The following is a 20,714-nucleotide window of genomic DNA, read 5'->3' on the forward strand; positions in this document are numbered from 1 at the left end:
AAAATGAGTCTGGCATTGTATGAATTCACTATGCAAGGCCCTCTTCCTCTTCCAAGGTTCCCCAGGACCACATTTAAGAAACATTCTCTCTGCAGAACGCAACTTCAACCATAACTCATTTAATTCATTATTCCAATAAGGTTGTTTAACTCTGTAATATTTCTTTGTAGGACCCATTTTTTTACAGGACAATATTTCTCCATCTTAATATTTAAAATATTACAGAGATTAGTATAACACTGATCCATCTTTTCCTGATTTTCCTGTACAATCTGTAATTGACCTATTACCTCCAATAGGGCCCTACAACACATCTTTGAAGACATAAAATCAACAGGGTAATTCCTGTCTCATCTTTTTGCATGCTGTAAACGGTCAAAATTATTCTGAATATTAACTACCTCCCCAGCTTGAAAACGTAAACAAAGAACTGAATGGTCAGGGAGTCTACTATGATCATCAATCAAATTAAAACTTTCTGGACCAACCCTGTCAATAAGCTCAGAAGGGGAATAAACATTAAATCCAAGACATGTTTTCAAATCAACATGAGGTGTCACTATGCAATCAACAACAGCTTTGCCCCTTACAGAAATAGAAGTAAAGTTGTCATTTTCAGGATTTAACCTCCCATTAAGTATACATCTAGAGTCCTTAAAAAATTCCATAAAGGTATGACCATGCTTATTTACATTTGTGTCCAAAACTATTCGAGGAGCAAGGTAATCTCCTTCCACATAGTCCTTAAGCGCCCCAGTTCGGCTGTTAACATCACCACATATATAAATTGAATCCACCTGGTCGGAAACAGTATATAGCAATGCCATTAAATGGCTCAAGTAGAAATCTGCATTCCTTCCCCAGACAGATAATTCTGGGGACAGGTAACATGAAATTTAAATAAAAGAATATTGCGATTCTCTATGCTCAAAGCGTAAACAGAATATTCCATCAAATGTTTTATCAACAATGCTAACTGAATACCGCTCCAACACAGCATTTTTAACCAAGAATCCAACTCCACCCGAGGCTTTAACAGCCCTCTTATGAGCAATACAATTATGTCCAAACCAAGTAAATCCAACAAAGTCCAGTGTATCATTGCATAAGTGAGTTGCATTAAGGGAAATAAAGTCAGGGTCTAAAGATTTAAGTAGCAGTCTCCTGAGTTCACAGTTTGACAACGTCCACCCATTAACATTCCAGTGGGCTAACCAAAAAACTGTTCATTAACAAACCTGACGGGCTGGACAAGCCCTTCTCAAGCATGACCGCCATCAGCTGCCAATCCCTCTTTCGTCCCACGTCGAGGCGACTGCGTCCGCTTCGCCATGCATCCATTGGCTGCCAAGTAGAAGTCCTTCCCAACTGCATTTTCACGGATCAAAGTTCTAAAATTAAAGTCCATCATCCGTTCGGCATGTGATTTCGTTGAAGACACGTATACGTCCTTAAAGCTGTCGTTATCTTTTAGCTCCGATTTTTTGCGCAACACAGCCACTTTCTCCTGAACCGAGCTCAGCTCCACTTTAACAAGTCCCGGTCGGCCGCCACGCCCCCGCATCCGCTCCACCGCAGCGGGGCAGAGCGCAGTGTCACATCTAAGGCCAATGCGTAGCAGGTCATTCACTTTAGCCATTAAATCCTCTCCCTCTGAATGAGGAAGCCCCACAACAATCAGCAAAATATCTGGATCAAAACTCTTCTTCTTCGCCTCTTTCGTGCACACAGAATTCCCACCTCAGTGTCAAGATTTGTCTTCATGTCTTTTATTGCGTCCTCTATCTCTTTCAACACAACGTTCTGACTTTCAGACATCATCTTCTCCATCGATTCACACAACTTAACAACTCTAGAATTTACTTGCTTTTCCATGCTATCAATTATCAATCAATAGCGTTGACTTGTTTTCCCATGTCAATCTGTATGTGGTCCAATCTTGCGTTAATTGCTTTCAGTTCTTTCATCACCGCAGCACTGCTGCAACACTCGGTGTGTCATTTTTGTTGCTGTTTCTGGAGGTTCGCCCTTGTTTGTCTTGATCCCCCATAATTTTGTCCAAAATTAGGCACTTCACGCCACAGAGCGAAGGTGTAAACTTTATAATTGCAATAAGGATCCGTTTTAACCGATAAATCACGGATTTAGCTAAAGTTTATTCAAAAATTTGAAAGCATCAACACGCCAAAACGCCCACGCGGCCATCTTGGCAAATCTCTATATTTATCACAAAAAGTGATTATAAACATGATAGTCAAATGTGTGGATTACACATAAATGAATATGGAGTGAAGCGATGGACTGACATTCATTTATAAGTCTTTATGAGTTCATTAAAAGAGAGTTCTTGTGCCATTCTCTGACAAAAGATGTTCTGTGGGGACCAGAGGTTAAAAGGTCCCCTTAGGAATTTCAGTCTGGTTCTGCTGGGTGGGGGGAAGTGTTTATTACACTAATGGGTTTAGATGTGATGTCCAGCACTGCATCTTGATTACTTGCCCCAAATTTGACAATTTCTTCAAGTCAAGTTGAGATTTACTGTCATTCCGCTACATGTGTGGATATACAGTAAAAATTTATTGTGGGAAAGGGTCCTTGTTTCAGGAGCTAGGGTTTTGGATGAGGTTTTGGTGGGCGGTTAGGTGATTGAAATTGACTTCTTTCAAAGCCTAGGGGAAAAGATGTTGAGAAGTCTTGCAGAGTGGACCCTGATGCTGTGGTACCGTCTTCCTGATGGCAAGAGCTAAAAGAGACTGTGGGAGGTATGGGCCGAGGTCCTTCACAATACTGTTGGCTTTTCTGGAGCACTGTTTGCATCTGTGTTCACTTAGTGATGCGGGTTGGGGCAGGTTAATAAATTGGTACTTTATTGCGGGGCAGGTCACTAAAAACAAAATTTTAAAAAATCCATTTATGTTGCATGGAATTTAGTGGTTTAAATTTGTATTATTTCAAGAGATTAGTTGATTTTCAGTTCGGTCACCAAAATGATTGGCTCACTGATTCGTTCAGCGACCATTTCTTCATATTACACAAATATTCCAGCAGTTGGCGAAAAAGAGTGTCTGATGTGTTATGTCTGAATTCAACGAACGTATTTACTTGTGACAAAACTGATTTGGCTTTATTAAAGTGTGTGTATGATCGCATTAAATAAATAGTCTAAAGAAATTGTTCAGATTAACAACGTGGAGTTATATTCTGTACTCTAAATATGAAAACAAGCGTATGTGCACTAATAACTGTGCGTTGTATCTGCTGATTGCTGATCGAGATTTACATGCTTGCCCAACTGACCCTGTATACTCTTTCATTTCATTCATGAATGAGATGTATCAGTTCATTCAACTCGTTCACGAATGAGAAGATCACATATATATTTTTTATTCTTTTCAATATCAAAGCATTAACAGCATATGTTTAGTGGGAGTAATGATGCATTTTAATTATTATGTCTGTGGTAGCTGACCAAAAGGTTTTATCCTATGAGTAGTATCATGTCATTCATGAGTTCATGTAGATCAGAGATAGGTGAGGTTGATCAGAGTTGGAGCTAAAACCCTGCTTTATTGAAACATAACAAATATGAGTAAAGAAGCACAGTTATGTACCTCCGGCAGAAAAACAGGCTCACAACACTAAAGATCCAGCAGTATAATTAACCCTGAACATATCACTATTAAGTTTCATCTGACCATAGAACATTGTCCTGTATGATGATTCCAGACGTGTCTGACAACTGAATATGCTGGAGTTTGTTTTGGAATGAGTAAAGAGGAAACCCTCGCAAAACAACATGCTGATTAGATTAGATTCAACTTTATTTTTGCACACTTCTTTGACATCTTTGCACCTGAGGCAAGCTTATCAATCCTCTCATCTCATGTACACTTAACTGTGACGTCAGATTCCGGCTTTACAAATGGTACGTTGATTATGGGAATTGTGATTGGATGGAATTGTCCTTCTGCCTTCTCTTATTGGATGAAATTAGTTTTTCTCTAAAATATACTATGAGGTGATTTGCCAGTTTTATTAGGTTATTCTGTATGTATGTATATATATATATATATATATATATATATATATATATATATATATATATATATATATATATATATATATAGGCAAGGCAAGGCAAGTTTATTTATATAGCACATTTCGTACACAATGGTAATTCAAAGTGCTTTACATAAAAAGTAAAATAATCATGAAGAAAAATAATAACAAAAATAAGACAATTTTAAAACAATTTTAAAACTTTTAAAATGATTAAAACATTTAAAAACAGTTAGAAAATGATTTTACATAATAAAATAAAATAAAATAGTGAAAATATAGTGCAATCAGTTCACACATTGCACAGTGCTCATTCAATAAATGCACAGGTAAAAAGATGCGTTTTGAGTCTAGAATTAAATGTGACTAGTGTTTTAGCACATCTGATCTCTTCTGGAAGCTGATTCCAACTGCGGGCAGCATAGTAACTAAAGGCAGACTCCCCTTGTTTTGTGTGAACCCTTGGTATTTCTAACTGACTTGATCCTAGTGATCTGAGTGGTCTGTTAGGTTTATATTCAGTGAACATATCTGCAATATATTTCGGTCCTAGGTCATTTAGTGACTTATATACGAGTAAAAGTACTTTAAAATCAATCCTAAATGTAACTGGAAGCCAGTGTAAGGACCTGAGGACTGGTGTGATATGCTCAGATTTTCTGGTTCTAGTCAGAATCCTGGCAGCAGCGTTCTGGATGAGCTGCAGCTGTCTAATGGTCTTTTTGGGAAGGCCTGTGAGGAGCCCATTACAATAGTCCACCCTGCTGGTGATAAAGGCAGGAACAAGTTTCTCCAAGTCTTGACTGGAAACAAAACATCTAATTCTTGCAATGTTTTTGAGATGATAGTGTGCTGATTTAGTTACTGCTTTGACATGACTACTGAAACTAAGGTCAGAATCACACCAAGATTCCTGACTTGATTTTTAGTTGTTTGACCCCTAGAGTCAAGGTATGTGTCACACTGTGACTTTTTGGGGGCGGAACCAAAAGTGGCGAAGGTTGGTTCCGCCCGAAGATGGTTTCCGCCCGGCCCGTATATTACAAACACCGGAACTTCCGGGAAATTCCGGGAGGCAAATTGGGCTGTACGAGGCACAGGTGAGGACAATAAACGCGGCGATCGTGGATTGGACAATGGAGAGAACAGGAAGGGTATAAAAAGAGTCTCAGAAATTCAAACAGCAGTTCGAGTTGAATCGTTTCAGGCCGATCCGGCGGGCAGTGTAGAGGTTTGGGCAGAGTCAGCATTGGTGAAGGCAGAGGATCTTCACGGGGTGAAGAAGAAGACAAGGACACTAGTAACTGGGCTGAGTATACAACATTTATTGATGTTTGATGAGACCATCTATATATAAACTACTGATGTGTTGGAGTCACAGTCATAGGAAGTACTCACCGGAAGTAACGTCAAGGGCGATCTCCAGCAACGGAAAACCGATGGTGTGAAGAGGATTGGACAGCTAGGAGAAGGAGACAAAGGAAGAGTGTTATCGTTCATTTGTGAGTACTATTGGACAGCGCATTGTACATCATTGGGGAGAGTGCATTATCCAGCGTATGTTGTGAGCATCTGGTAAATAGGCCAGCGGCCCCATTACGGAGCAGAGTTTTGGGTGAGCCGGGAAGTACGAGTACAGGAAGCCGCAAGCAGTCGTGACGGCAACGTTATTCCTCTGGCCCTTCATCTATCAACAACGCCCAACGAAACCCCAGGATAAGTCCTAGTAAACCGTGGTTCTGACCCTATTTCACGTAGAGTGTGTGGAGTGCAGTGGGTGAGTCCTTGTCTTTGCTGTGAGTGTGTACACTTGAAATCTTGCAGTGTTATGCTGTGGTTGTGTTGTCAGTAGCCACCCTAGACTGGATGAGTCGTGGGGGAGACCAGTGACCGTTGAGGCTGGTGAAGCGCCATTTTCATCTAAATGCCATTTTGCGACCCCTGCATGGAGACCCAAATGTAACGTCCTGTCTAGACCCTTTCAGAATACCCTGGCTCTGTGGAAGCGGTGGTGAAGAATACACATAAGCAAGACTGGTGTGAGTAAAAGCCAAAATTATACCTATATGCAAGGAGGAAGTTTTACTGTTGCAAATTAGCTGTGTGGATTTACTTTACCTGTTGTGGAGCCTCTTCAAAGGTTCACCCCGGTCCAGATCCCTTAAACTGCAAATAGAAGAGAGGAGAGGGAAGCGTTCGGGCCGGTGCGACAGTGTTTAACTTTCCCCGACGCACAGGAAATCCCTGTGGAGGCCTGCGCTACGACGACTTACTACTCCAGGTCTGACAGTTCATCTACTTACTGTATCGCAGTATTTCACCGTAAGCCCACCGCCCAGGAAAAGTATTCTAGGAGAATAGAGCCCCAGTTACCTGTGGAATACTTACCTTTGTCCATTGCTACGAATCACTAAAGGGAGAATAGAGCACCAGTTGCCTGTGAAATACCTACCTTTGTCCATTGCTACGAATCACTAAAGTGAGAACAGAGCCCCAGTTGCCTGTGGAATACTTACCTTTGTCCATTGCTACGAATCACTAAAGTGAGAATAGAGCCCCAGTTGCCTGTGAAGTACCTACCTGTGTTGTCCCCCGCAGTTTGAGTGACCTCTCTCTTGCAGTGCCATTGGAGTTCTGTGTCGCGGGTTGGCGCTCACCTCGGAGTGTGCAGAAGGGGAGGCGCCGCCCAAGCACCCTGTACGAAGAGATCGGAGGAACAAGTCATTTATCAGCCAGTCGTATGGACCCAAGTAACCGGTAGCCACTCTCACCGGATCGATTACTCATTGTGTTTCACTCTGCCTTCAGGAGAAAAGAAGGGCGCCACGAGTCAACAAAAGCCCAAAGGGACATACTAACCCTCGCCGCATAGTCCTCTCCGGCCCCTTTCTCCTCCTGCTGGACAGAGACGATAATTTTAAGATTTACCTCCCCCTCCCTGAATTATTTTAATTAATTTAAATAAAGTTGTGTTAATATTACTTACGCTTGGTCTGTCTGGTCATTGGGGTTGCTTTGAGACCTCCTCGAGGTGGAAACTAGGAAGGGGCGTGACTTGCAACATCTGTGGTCCGCTCCGACCTGTGACGTATGCATTCACCTTGAACACTTCATCTTTGTTTCCAAATGCAGTGACTTCAGTTTTTTCCTTGTTTAACTGAAGACAGTTCTGGCACATCCAACTATTAATTTCATCAATGCATTGGCAGAGGGAGTCAATGGGGCTGTAGTCATTTGGAGATAAGGCTAGGTAAATCTGGACATCATCAGCATAGCTGTGATAGGCAATTTGGTTCCTTCTCATTATTTGACTTAGTGGAAGCATATACAGGCTAAACAAGAGCAGTGCAAGAATTGACCCTTGTGGGACTCCGCAGGAAGTTTAAATATTGGTCTAAAATTGCTCAAAATTGTGTTATCAAGATTGGTATTTTTCAGGAGGGGCTTAACAACTGCAGTTTTTAGGGAGTTTGGAAATGTCCCAGAAAGAAGTGAGGCATTCACCACTTCTAAGAGATCTGCTTTTAAGCAGTCAAGCACACTTTTGAAAAAAGATGTGTGAAGTGTGTCAAGACAGCAGGTTGACGATTTTAGGTGCTGCACTATGTCTTCCAGAATTTTGCTATCAATTGTTTCAAAAATAGACATAGTATCATTTTGATATTTTGGCCGAATCTGTCTAACCTCTGCATTACTTGAGGATGTGCTAATCGCCTTCCTGATATTTATGATCTTCTCAGAAAAGAAAGAAGCAAACTCATTACATTTGCTGTCTGAGAGCATTTCACTGGGAATCTGAGACCGTGGCAAAAAGAGTACGAGTGTTATTTAAGTTACTGTTTATAAGGTTTGAGAAGAAATTCTGTCTAGCTGTGGCTAGTTTCACATTAAAAGCATGAAGGATGTCTTTATAGATGCTATAGTGAATTTCAAGCTTGGTCTTTCTCCACATCCGCTCTGCTTTTCTGCATTGTCTTTTCATAGTCTGAACTGCTGTTGATCTTCTCCAAACTGATTTCTGTCTGTTTGTTTTCTTACTGACTATTATTGGTGCAATATCATCAATAACATTCTTAACTTTTGAGTTGAAGGAATCAAGGAGAATATCAACAGAGTCTGCAGAAATGCTTGGTGTTAAAGATATAGCCTCCATAAATAGTACACTTGTGTTCTCGTTTGTGCATCTCCTTCTGACAGAGACAGATCTAGATTCAGTGGTAGCAGAGATCAATATATCAAATAAAATACAGAAGTGATCAGATAGTGCTACGTCCTTAATAACAATGGATGAAATGTTTAGACCCCTACTGATGATTAGATCCAGAGTGTGTCCACCTTTGTGTGTGGGTCCATGCACATGCTGAATCAGGTCAAAAGTGTTTAGAACCGTTATCATTTCTTTTGTAATTTTGTTTTCTGCATTATCTATGTGAATATTAAAATCCCCTGCAATTGCAAAACAGTCAAACTCTGAGAAATCATTGATAACATTTCTGTGACCTCTTCAACAAAGGCTGGAGAGTATTTTGGAGGCCTGTAAATAATAATAAACAGAATGCGTGGGGCACCTTTCAGCACAATCCCTAGATATTCAAAAGACAAGTACTGACCAAATGACACTTGCTTGCATTGATAGACATCTTTAAATATAGTAGCTACACCCCCACCTCTCCTAACAGTCCTGCAAACACTCATGTAAGTGAAGTTAGGAGGGGCTGCTTCATTTAGGATTGTTGCACTGCAGCTGTCTTCTAGCCATGTTTCATTTAGAAACATAAAATCCAGATTGGATTTTATATATATATATATATATTAACAATGAAATATGGGACAGAAAATTATTTTTTAATAATAAGTCGGGACACTAAAATTTTAGTTGAAATACGGGACTGTCCTGGGAAAAACGGGACGTCTGGTCACACCCACATGGAAAAAACCTATATGAACATATATGTTTCAGTACAGGTTTTTTATTATAATATATATATTTTTCGGCGCACAATTTTTTTAGCGGATAGGCATTTTCATCCACACGGATCTGCCATTTTGGAAGAGTGAAACCGATGTTTTGAAACCGGGTCCCAGAGTGGATATATTTGAAGACGCTGCCTTTGCGTTCCGTCTGGACGGCAAATCCGTACATTTTCTGAAAATATAACGTCATCAGCCCACGTCTCGCCCCTAGTCAAACACCACTACACTACACTACACTACACCACTACAACCTCTTAAACAGGGTGTGCCACAGGGCTCCCTAGGGCCATTATTACTTCTATTATGCCCCTCAGACAAATTATTTGCCACCACAGTTTACAGTACCACTGCTATGCCAATTATATTCAAATATACACCTCCTGCCAAACATACTCTATTCACTAGTCTCCTCTATTGTCATGCATCAATGAGTTAAAGACCTCCAAAGCTGCATTTTTTTATCTTCGCTGAATTGCCAAACTCTGTTCCTTCATCTTTCACCAAAAAATGCTAATTACTAGTACATGCATTAATTACATCTTTCCTTGCTTACTGTGATGCTTTTTTTCGGGATTACAAGTACGCTCCATCTCCAAATTGCAATATATTCAAAATTCTGCTGTGAAAATGCTAACTTGTACTAAATGGTCTGGCCATATCTGTCCTATTCTATTCAACCTCCTCTTTTATTTTTGACAGGGACAAGCGCATAGAACATTGCTTTATAAAATACATAGTAGATGCCATGCATAGAGGTTTATAGCCATGACTAATTTGCAACCCCTGTCCCTGGTTAGGCTTCTAAAATTAAAACAGAAATTACAGAGTGTCAGGGTGCGTACTAGACAGAGGACTCAGATGCAGAGTAAAGAAAAGGAGAATCTTTATTCTCGCCACAAAACACAAAATAACATAAACAATAATGAAACGCTCTGGCGCACACAGAGATCTCCGAGCTGGCGGCACACTGCGAACCACTCGCGCTGACGGATCTCTGAATTACGGATCCTTTGACGGAAAAAACAGAAGGTGAGACTGATATTGAGAATCATACAAAACACGGGCAAAGACAAAACAATCTACTCACGACGGGAGTGGGGGAACGAGCGACAGGTGGGGAAGAATCAGCTCATGATCTGCACAACCCCGCCAAGATCAGCGCTGATTGCCCAGACCATGAGCTACCGAACAGACAGGACAACACAGACCGCAGGGGAAGCTGAGACGGCACCCTGCACCGTGACAATACCCCCCACCTCAGGGACGCCTCCTGGCGTTCCCGGAGGACTCACCATGACGCTGATGAAATTGATCAATGAGAGCGTGATCCAGAATATTCCGAGCCGGAATCCAGCATCTCTCCTCCGGACCATAACCCTCCCAGTCTACCAGATATTGATGACCTCTAACCAGTTATGCCACTCCTCCAGGGCCAGCTTTACAGCTAGTAACTCCCTATTCCCAATGTCATAGTTCCGTTCCGCGGGGGTTAAACGATGAGAAAAGAAGGCGCAGGGATGTATTTTCTCGTCCGAAGTTGATCTTTGAGACAAAACTGCCACCAAACCCCCTCTCCGACGCATCCACCTCCACAATGAACTGATGAGATGGGTCAGGGGTTGCTAAAATGGGGGCCGAAACAAATAGACTCTTAAGGTTCTCAAACACAGCTTGGGCCTGCGACGACCAACAGAATCGTTTCTTTGTGGAGGTGAGATCAGTCAGAGGAAGGGCGATCTGGCTAAAGTTTGTAAAAATTGGCAAACCCCAGAAAGCGCTGGACCGCTCTACGACTATCTGGGGTGGGCCAATCAGCAACTGCCTTTACCTTGGTGAGATCCATTCGGATACCTTCAGATGAGAGAACAAAACCCAGGAACGGAACCAACTGTGCGTGAAACTCACACTTCTCCAACTTAATGAATAAATGATTCTCCAGCAGCCGCTGGAGCACTTGCCTGACGTGCTGGACATGATCGTGCTCATTCTGGGAAAAAATCAGGATGTCGTCAATATAAACAAAAACAAACTGATCGACCATGTCTCGGAGCACGTCGTTGACGAGTGCCTGAAAGCATAACTAAATACTTCGTCTTCCATCTTCCAGGTTTCTGGTCCATTACTTTTAATGCCTGTTTATACAATGACCTAACAGGTGTAATTGTTGTTTGATTGGCCTGACCCCAAACAGTAATGCAATACGATAGATCAGAAAATATCCTAGAATGCATAAACTACTGTGCTTAATGGGTATATATTGTCTTATTAATTGGAAGCAGTTTAAATTTGTCCTGATAGATGAGAATGAAACTTAAGATGAGAATATAAAGTGACCCCTAGAAATTTAAATTCATGTACCTCATCTATCTCCTTCTCATCAGTCTTTATTCTAAAATTTTCATTTACATTTCTTTTTATTGAGAAGCACAAAGAGACTGTCTTATCATAGTTCGGGGTCAGATGATTATTTCGGAGCCACTGTGATAGACCATCCATATATAATTGTGTCATCTGCATACATTTGGCATTTAACCCTTTTGCAACTGTCTGGAAGATCATTTATATATAAACTAAAAATTAAAGGGCCTAAGATTGAACCTTGTGGTATTCCGATTCGAAAAGTTTGAATAGATGACTGGGTGGTATTTATTTTAACACACTGCTGCCTGTGTTCTACATATGATCTAAGCAAAGTTATTGCATCATGTGACAAGTTACAATTTTCTAATTTATTTACAAGAATTTCGTGGTTCATTGTATCAATGGCTTTTTTCAAGTCCAGAAATACTGCTCCCACTACATTACCTTCATCTAATGTTTTATCATTTCAGTGAGGTAACAGTTTGCCAACTCTGTTGAGTACTGTGGTCTAAACCCAAATTGTTTGGCATGTAGAAGATGATTACTTTCAAGATAATCTACAAGTTGTTTGGCAACTGTTTGAAACTTTTGAGAGTGCAGGTAAAATTGGAACCAATCTATAATTCGAGACCTGGTCAGATGCTCCAGACTTAAAGACTGGAGTTATAATAGCTGTTTTCCATTGCTGAGGGAATTCATATGTTCCCTTTCGAAAGCTTCAGTTGATTCTGCGCTGCTCAGTGCATTGGGAAATGTCTTATTCATGACCAGCTGTGAATAATGTGTGTAACGCGTCGATAGGATTGACCTGGTGGTGATATAGCCTCGGTTGTTGACGTCATTGGGGCGCGTGCCCACAACACAGGGGTATAAATAGATAAGCCACAGGTGCATCAACAGGTCTTTTTTCTTCAGATCATTCTGTGCATATGTGTGTCAGGAAGACGTCGGCTACAGATCTTCGTAGGATGAGTCAAAGAAATGCTAAGTGTTTTGTTCCTTCATGCTCTCATCCTATGTATGAGCTGGATACACATGTTTACTCTTTTGTTTGTTTGGGGGAAGAGCACGCGGTTCTGGCTTTAGAGACAGGCGAGTGCAAGCATTGTAAACTGCTCTCAGTGAAGATGCTTCGTGCTCATCTGAAATATTTTCAGACTGCACCCACCTTTTCATCGGAGGGCTCTCGTGCTGATTTGCGTTGCCCTTTCGCTTGAGGTGTCACCAGATCCGCGCATCCCCTCTTGTGATCTCTAAGTGCACTCTGGTGCTTCTTCGGTTCACGAGGAGGATGATATATCTCTTGGGTCTTCGGAAAAGACCCGGAAATTGGTCGAGGAACTGCTTGAGGTGGTTACTCGCGCAGTGGACAGGTTGCAGCTTGACTGGCCACACGAACAAGAGATCCCCAAACGTAGTTTCTGTTGGGTGGTAGGAGAGAGAGACCACAACATCAGTCTCTCCCCTTTTTCGAGGACCTCCATGATGAGCTATCGAAGTCATGGAGCAAACCATATACTTCCCGCATACCAGACTGACCTGTTGAAGGACTTGTCGGCGGTACAATCGATGGGCTACAGATTTGTCTCTCCGTGCGACCAAGCAGACGGCTCGTGCCATTGGCCAATCGATGTCAGCTTTAGTCAGCATCTGTGGGTTAATTTGACGGGCATTTAGGAGAGGGAACGTTTGTTTCTTTTAGACTCTCCTATTTCTCCATCGGGCCTGTTTGGCGACTCTGGTTAATATGGTTGTCAACAGGTTTAAGGAGGTGAAGAAACATGAAGAAGCATTCATTCAGTTCCTTCCTCGCCGCACTCAAATGAAGAGGCCGTCAGCCACCCAGCCTCTCCCTGGTCCTTCAAAAACCAGGGAGGTTAAGAAGCAGAGCGTGGCGAACCGTGCTCCCCCTCATAGGAATTGGGGACAGGTTCGCCGTCCTCAGCAACCTCCCAAGCCAGACATCAGGACTGTCCTTGATAACAAAAGGAAGTTCTGACGCTCTGGCACCCTTGCTGGTGGGGGTAGTCCCTCACAGGATGGTGCGCGCTCGAGAGCTTTTCGCCCCGCCCCCTGTACCCTCACAAAACTCCTCCATCCCCGCCACTTTGTGTGATTCGGGGGGAGGCGGTTGCCAGCGAGGTATTAGATGTTCCAGTGTTTTCTGACGTCATTCAGGACATGGAACATCTAACATCCCCTCAAAAGGAAGTATTAAAATTGGTACCACTCTCAGAGAGTCTGGCAGCATGGAAACTTCTGCCGGGCATTTCTGCATGGGTGCTGGGCATAGTACAGATAGGATACAGGATCCAATTTATTCATCATCCTCCACGTTTCCATGGCGTGGTCTCCACTTCCGTGAAGCCGGAGCTGATGCAGGTACTATCTCAGGAGCTACAAACTCTTCTGGGCAAAGAGGCCATAGAACATGTTCTTCTTCCAAGGAGAGTCGGGCTATTACAGCAGATACTTCCTGGTTCCCAAAAAGGGTGGGGGACTGCGTCCAATCTTGGATCTTCGATGCTCGAACCGTACAGTCAAAGCGCTCAAGTTCAAGATGTTAACCATCAAGATTAAATTCGGCATTGCGATTGGTTCATCACGATCGAACGACGCATATTCTCATTTAGAAATGTTGCCACAAATTCCTGAGGTTCGCTTTCGAGGGCGAAGCGTACCAATTTCGGGTTCTTCCATTTGGCCTAGCCTTATCACCCCCGCATTAACACAAAATGCATGGATGCAGCACTGGCTCCATTACGACTCCAGGGCATTCGCATTTTGAATTACATCACAGATTGGCTAATACTAGCAAAATCGCAGGAGATGGCGCTACAACACAGAAACATTGTGTTAGCTCATCTAATTTCTCTGTGAGACTCAACACCGAGAAAAGTGTTCTCTGTCTGGCCCAGAGAATGACTTACCTCGGGATCGTTTGGGATTCGATCACAATGCGGGCACAACTGTCTCCCGCTCGGATCGAGACCATTCGGCAGACCATGAGCAAGGTCAGGCTAGGCCAGGATCACACTGTTAGTCAGTATCAAAAGGTGCTAGGTTTCATGGCTTCACACATGGGACCGTTTCAGTTGTGGCTAAAAGCCAGAGGATTTCAAAGTGACGCGCCGTTGGCTTCGTACACTATCTCTGTGGATCAGACCCCGGTTCCTTGCCTTGGGTCCCACTCTAGGGCCACTGTGTCATCGCAGATTGCTAACGACAGATGCCTCCCTGATGGGCTGGGGAGCAGTCTTGGATGGGTCATCAGCTCGATTGGCACATCAATTCCCTCGAGCTGATGGCCGTATTTCTTGCTCTGAAATATTTCCTCCATCATTTAAGAGGCTGTCATGTCCTAGTACGGGTGGACAACACAGCGACAGTCTCTTATATAAATCACCAGGGGTGTCACGCATTCTGAGCGAGATAGCGAGGCAGATTTTTCTTTGGGCCCAGGACAGGCACTCAGGGCAGTTTACATTCCAGGGCTGGAATGTGGGAGCAGATTTACTGTCCAGACAGGCACCACCGATGGGGGAATGGAAACTCCACCCGGAGGTAGTGAAAAAGATTTGGAGAAAATTTTACAAAGAAGAGGTGGACCTCTTCGCCTCCCATCAGACAGCGCAATGTCCTCTCTACTTCTCTCTGAGTCACCCAGCCCCCCTGGGTCTGGATGCGATGGCACACTCATGGCTCAAAATGCGAATGTATGCATTTCCTCCAGTCTCTCTGCTCCCGGGAATCCTAGCCAGAATTCGCCAACAAAGGTCTTGCCTCATGCTGATAGAAGAGGGACACAAGAGGGCACAATATTCCATCCCAGGCCCGACCTGTGGAATTTTCACGCTTGGCCCCTGAATAGTACCAACTGTGGAATACAGGGCTGTCGCTGGAGGTTATTGATAACATTCTTAGTGCTAGGGCTCCCTCCACCAGACAGAGTTATGCCGGTAAATGGGGTGTCTTTGCCAGGTGGTGTATGGCCGTTCACAACGCCGGAGCAGGAGTTGTCCAGTGTCCAGTCCGTGCTCTTCAGGCTTACGTCCACCGCACTAGCCAGTGGCATAAGTCAGAGCAGCTGTTCGTCTGTTATGGTGGTGGTAACAGAGGAGCAGCCGCCACCAGGCAGACCATGTCTCACTGGGTCAGGGATGCTATTGCTTTGGCTTATGCGCACGGTCAAGCTTCGCCTATAGGTCTTAGAGCTCACTCCACAAGGGTGGCTTCCTCTAGTGCTTTAGCAAGGGGTGCCCCCTACAGGTTTGTGATGCAGCAGGTTGGTCCTCTCCGCACACATTCATAAGATGTTATAGTTTGGATGTCCATGCCACTCCGGGCTCTCATGTCCTTGAGTCAACATCACAAGCTAATGTCTGAGGCCTTCTTGGGGTTTAATATCACACCTGCACAACCTTAGGGGTCCAGACATTTTTCAAGTACAGCGGCATGGGTATTTTCGTTCCCAATGTGCTGAGCAGCGCAGCATCGACTGAAGCTTTCGAAAGGGAATGTTCCCGGTTAGTTAACTGCAACCTTGTACCCTGAGAAAGCGGAACGAGATGCTGCGCCGCAGCCTATTTATAGCCCTGTGTTGCGGGCGTGTGCCCCGATGACGTCATCAGAGGCTATATTACCACCGGGTCAATTCTATCGACGTGTTACACACATTATTCACAGCTGGTCACGAATAAGACGTTTCCCAATGTGCTGAGCAGCGCAGCATCTCGTTCCGCTTTCTCAGGGAACAAGGTTACAGTTAAGTAACCAGGAACAATCTTATGGATAAATTTACTACATGTGTAACTGGCATTATATTTTTATTTAAGTTGTTTCCAAGCCAAAGTTATCCTTGGCCTTAGATTGCTGTAACTGTCTAAAAACTTCAGCAGTTTCTCTCTGGTCTACCTCTTTTATACAAAAAGTTCTGAACTTTTCCCTCCTGATTCAACAATCAATTTCATAAAGCAGTTTGTATTTGTTTTGCATAACTCCCTAAATACTTTATTTCTTAATCATTTAAAAACAAATATATCTGTGTTAGTTTTTGTTAATAATGAGTGTTTGAGCGCAAGGTCTCTTTTTTTTTGATCAGCTGAAAAATATCCTTACTCTGCCATGGTAAAGCCCTTCTACATTGTGAATACTTCAGTATCTGAGTATATTTCTGAATCACATCTGTTAATGTTTTCATCATTATTAGTACAGCAGGTATCTAAATCATGAGTTTGCTTAAAATTATTCCAATTCATATTCTGCATTTCATCTTCAAGTTGGGTTATTTTATTCTTGGGAATACCTGTAAATTCAAATTTATGCTGAATATTACAGAAGGATTGTAGACATTTTTTGGAGAGCTTTCTAACAATTCAAATCATATTGTGATCAGAAAGATTTGATTAAGTTGTACGTTTTACTCACTCGCTCATTTCTATTTGTGAAGATCAAGTCATTTAGAGTTTTACTACTTTTTGTTAATCTTGTCGGTTCTTTGATTATTTGGTGGAAATTATGTTTTGAGTAGATAAATTTTAACTTTTGCATATAACTGTTACTTAACCATTTTATGTTAAAATCTCCTTGGAAGATTTAACTGTTTAAGTAAGTCATCTAAATCCTTGTAGAATGAAACACCATGTGAGGGGGATAATATGAAGTGACAATATTAAACTTCATTTTTGTTGACAACACTACAGTGATGCCCACACATTCTAAAGGTGTGTCCAAATTAATTTGGACACATTTAAATGTTTCTTTGATATAAATCAACACACCGCCACCCCTGCCAGGTAGTCTGTCTTTTCTAAAACAAATAAAACCAGGTACGTACATCAATCATGTGTGGTGGAGTATTTCTGTTTAGCCAGGATTCATTTAAACACAGATAATCCAAATTGGAGTCTGTCAGTAAATGTTGAATCTGATCTATTTTTGATGTTATACTTTGAATATTCAGATGCCATCCAACAATACCCTTTGGTTTAGGCTTTGGATCCCATATAACCTTTGCATAACTTTTGCATATAACTGTTACTTAACCATTTTATGTTAAAATCTCCTTGGAAGATTTAACTGTTTAAGTAAGTCATCTAAATCCTTGTAGAATGAAACACCATGTGAGGGGGATTATATGAAGTGACAATATTAAACTTCATTTTTGTTGACAACACTACAGTGATGCCCACACATTCTAAAGGTGTGTCCAAATTAATTTGGACACATTTAAATGTTTCTTTGATATAAATCAACACAACGCCACCCCTGCCAGGTAGTCTGTCTTTTCTAAAACAAATAAAACCACAGATAATCCAAATTGGAGTCTGTCAGTAAATGTTGAATCTGATCTATTTTTAGGGCCCGAGCACCGATGGTGCGAGGACCCTCTTGGAATTGCTCCGTTTATTATTATTATTATTATTAGGGCCCGAGCACCGATGGTGTGAGGACCCTATTGGACTTGCTCCGTTTATTATTATTATTAGGGCCCGAGCACCGAAGGTGTGAGGACCCTATTGTATCTGCTTCGTTTATTATTAGGGCTCAAGCCCGAAGGGGCGAAGAGCCCTATTGTTCTTCTAAGGATTATTCTTGTTATTAGGGCCCGAGCACCGATGGTGTGAGGACCCTCTTGGAATTGCTCCGTTTATTATTATTATTAGGGCCCGAGCACCGATGGTGTGAGGACCCTCTTGGAATTGCTCCGTTTATTATTATTCTTATTAGGGCTCAAGCCTGGAGGGCGAGAGCCCTATTGTTTTCCTTAGGATTATTTGTTATTATTATTATTATTTATTCTTCTAATTTTTTTCCAAGGTTTCGGGGGCTTTTGGGGTCCTTAACATGCTTAAAAAGTCTTGAAAATTGGCACACACATTGGAACCTGCGGCCATTAGGGCCGGGCAGAGACTGATACACGGGCGTGGCACAGGGGCTCTACAGCGCCCCCTGGAATACTGAGGGCCATATATCATACTTACTTGCACGTAGACACACGAAACTCGGTACACATGTAGATCTCATCAAACCAAACAACTTTCGTACTGCATGTCATAGGCTCCGCCCAACAGGAAGTTGGCTATTTTGGGTTTAGTAGTCATATTTTTCGTCAAAGTTGTGGGGGCTTTTGGGGACCTTAACATACTCAAAAACTCTTGAAAATTTGCACACACTTTGGAATCTGTGGCCTTTAGGAGCCTGCAGAAGCTGGGACCCGGGCGTGGCACAGGGGCTCTACGGCGCCCCCTGGAACACAGTCAGAAATGTTGATGTATAGCTCACACATACTTGCCAATATTCATATGAAACTCAGTACACATATAGATCTCATTGTGCCGAACAACTTTCGTATTGAATATCATAGGCTCCACCCAACAGGAAGTCAGCTATTTAGAGTAATGTAAAAAGCGCATGCTCTGGAATTTGAAATACTTGTCATAGGTTTTTTACTCGATTGCCGCCAAACTCGGTCAACATGATCTCAAGACATTGAGGATGAAAAATTGCCAGGGGATTTTTGATATCTCGAACGGTTTGCTCGTGGCGAGGCTTTGAAATTATGGCGAGAAATGAGAAACAGGAAGTGTCTAATACCATCCACATACATTTCCTAATTTTAATCAAACTTCATCAGATTATTCATTGTATGATGTCGATCACATATATGTGACTATTAGGAGTCAAAGTTATAGCGCCACCAACTGGCAGCAGGAAGTGTGTTATTTTCAAAATGCTTTGAATTCAGCATCTTATTTTTACTCGATTTGCTTCAAACTTCATCAGAATAATGTTGAAACACAGCCGATATAAATCTGCAAGGGGGATATTGATATCTAAAAATATTTTTGCCGTGGCAACATGTCAAACTGGAATACTTCTCAGGTGATTTTGAGTCATATAAACATACTTAGAATTTCATCAAACTCAGAACACATATCAGTATTAGGGACAGCTAGACACTGGCACAATTTCATAAGAGGGCGTGGAAGAGGCACTCTATAGCGCCACCTTTTGTCAAAAGTGGGGGGGTTAGTTTTAGCTACAGACACCAAACTCAGTACAAAAATTGTTCTTATCAAGATGGACAACTTTCTAATTCACAGTCATCAGCTACGACCAACAGGAAGTCGGCTATTTTGATTTGAATGTGGAGTGTTTTTTACATTTAGCTGTGAATTAATGCATACTGCTCAGAGGAGAGTAACACTATACACACCAAACTTTGTCTACATGTTGAAAAAACATTGAGGAACTTAAAATGTGAACGGGTTTTGGATAGCTTGGATGGTTTTGTCGTGGTGATTTTTTTAAATGACATTAAAGATGGAATTATTAATGTTCCTGCATTTTTGAATTCCAAACACTTCAAAACCTTTTTTCATGCAGAAAAAAAGTTATTCTGAGTAAATATGCATAGTTTCATGACTTTGCAACACTGTATGGATAACAGAAAATTAAAAAAACTGTCAGACATCTCATCTCACTCTGTCCATCTGTTTGACTGTGTGTGCTTAGACTTCCATTGTCTGAGAGAAAATGCGCCCCTACAGGTGCAGTTACCGGACTAAAAAAGGGAGGAGACTGTCTTTTATTTTCACTTTTAAATCGGTTAAAATACAAATAAATACTTGGATTTAATTCACACTGACAAGCTAAACCAACATATATGATTATTACCATGTCAGTGCTCATTAATAATTGATGTGTGGTCAGTGATACGTGAGAAACACGAGAGATGAATCACCGCTCTGAGCAGGAGCGTGTGGAATGATGAGCTCAGAAAAAACGAGTTTATTCTTGTTTTATAGCTATTAAAAATAAAGTATTGCAGCGATATCACACAATTCACCAATTAGAACACACCAAGAGCTAAATTCAGATGTTTTTGAACTGTTTGTGTGAAAACGAAATATTCGCGGCTGCCTATCTGAAATCACCGCCTCCGACCAGCGTGTACAGTGTCACTAGTTCAAAACAAACTAATTTGTTCTTGTTTAAGAGCTTTTTCAAATAAAATATTGCCATAAATGCACACAATACACCCATTATAACACAGCAAGCTAAATGCAGGTGTTTGTGACCCGTTTATGTGTGCAAGACTATTTGAAAGCGCGACTGGCAGAATAACGTATCTCTCGAGCTGCAGGATTCTGCCTTTCGTCGTGCGAACGAACACATCACGGACAAGATTATTTCAAAATACATAATAGCTTGGCTAATATAAACGAAAACAGCCACGTGAACATAAACTTTTGAGAAATAAATCTGAAGTGGATCTACTCGGTTTGAATATTAAGTGACCGCATTTACCTGCTTCT

The sequence above is a fragment of the Carassius auratus genome, unplaced genomic scaffold (assembly GCF_003368295.1).
Source record: "Carassius auratus strain Wakin unplaced genomic scaffold, ASM336829v1 scaf_tig00216415, whole genome shotgun sequence".
Classification (NCBI taxonomy): Eukaryota; Metazoa; Chordata; class Actinopteri; order Cypriniformes; family Cyprinidae; genus Carassius; species Carassius auratus.